The sequence below is a fragment of the Diadema antillarum genome, unplaced genomic scaffold, assembly GCF_040938485.1.
Source record: "Diadema antillarum isolate AM-2024a unplaced genomic scaffold, OU_Dant_1.0 seq00001804_RagTag, whole genome shotgun sequence".
NCBI classification, from domain to species: domain Eukaryota; kingdom Metazoa; phylum Echinodermata; class Echinoidea; order Diadematoida; family Diadematidae; genus Diadema; species Diadema antillarum.
This window is the reverse complement of record NW_027272480.1, coordinates 573,830-574,920: the sequence shown is the minus strand read 5'-3', so window position 1 is coordinate 574,920 and position 1,091 is coordinate 573,830. Positions and strand designations below refer to the sequence as shown.

Sequence of the window (1,091 nt, the reverse complement as noted above, 5' to 3'; positions counted from 1 at the left end):
ATCTGTTCATAGGAATGACGACACTCACATACCGGTATATCAGTGCATATTAGCTCTCCTTTAATACAAAGTAGCAAGCATAAAAGCTGTTATAAAGAAAAAATAAATAAATGAAGGATTATTGCTACCGAGCATTACTGATTTGCAAAATGCCTGTCTAAATCATGAAAGTATCATAATTAAAGAAAACACATAAGAATCCTTTTGTGCCGAATCAAAATATGAGAGGATGATTGTTATCAAAATTCATTAAATTCTTCCGTCAAGATGTTTTTCATTGAAACTGATTGACAAATTGCCCTACATCGAGGTAATTAAGCACTGAATTGATCAGTGTTTTAGTAGTAGCCATGACAAATAATCATGGGCGTACATACCCGAGCAGAATTCGAACCTACGACCTCCTGATCTCTAGACAGGCGTCATCTCCACTAGACCATCGAGCTTCTGCCTGACAGCAAGTGTTGGTTCTAATCCTTACAGCATGCAGCGGGTACTGTGTAATTATTCAAATTCATTAAATTCTTCCATCGAGATGTTTTTCATGAATGACAAATTGCCCTACATCGACTTAAATAACGTCCATATTTATGTCGATGTAGGGCAATTTGTCAATCAGTTGCAAGGATGATTGTTATATCGTGAAAATATTGTAAAGATAACATCTTTCCAGGAGAGTCAATACGTCATCTAAACCACAAGATGACAAGAACATAATAATCACAATGGGGTATGGGGAGGAGCACAGGTGCCTAAATCATAACCCGCACTGGCCACGCCCAGTGGTTCTTGGGAGAAAGAGACACACATTCACCTTTATCAAAAGACTCTCAAGGATCTACACAAAGACTCTGTAGTGTCACTGGCCATGAAACTTGGTCATTTTTTCAATCAATAATATTCATCATAAGTACGGCAAGTCATCTACTGCTGTCCTGAGGCACAATAATGACAAAAAATTACGTGAGAATGCATGATGTATTCCCTACCAAGAGTCATGAAGTCGAGGTTTTTAGACTCACTTCTTAGACTCACTGCTCACTCTTACTTCAAAAGGTATGATTGCAAATCAAGCGATAGGTTTTGATCAG

The 1,091-nt window shown here is 37.9% G+C and overlaps 1 non-coding gene across 1 annotated transcript; it reads right to left on the bottom strand.

The window, feature by feature from the left end:
• Positions 1-373: 373 nt before the first annotated feature.
• On the bottom strand, positions 374-446 carry Trnas-aga (transfer RNA serine (anticodon AGA)). The gene has a single exon. It is a non-coding gene; the product is annotated as a tRNA-Ser (tRNA).
• Positions 447-1,091: the final 645 nt, after the last annotated feature.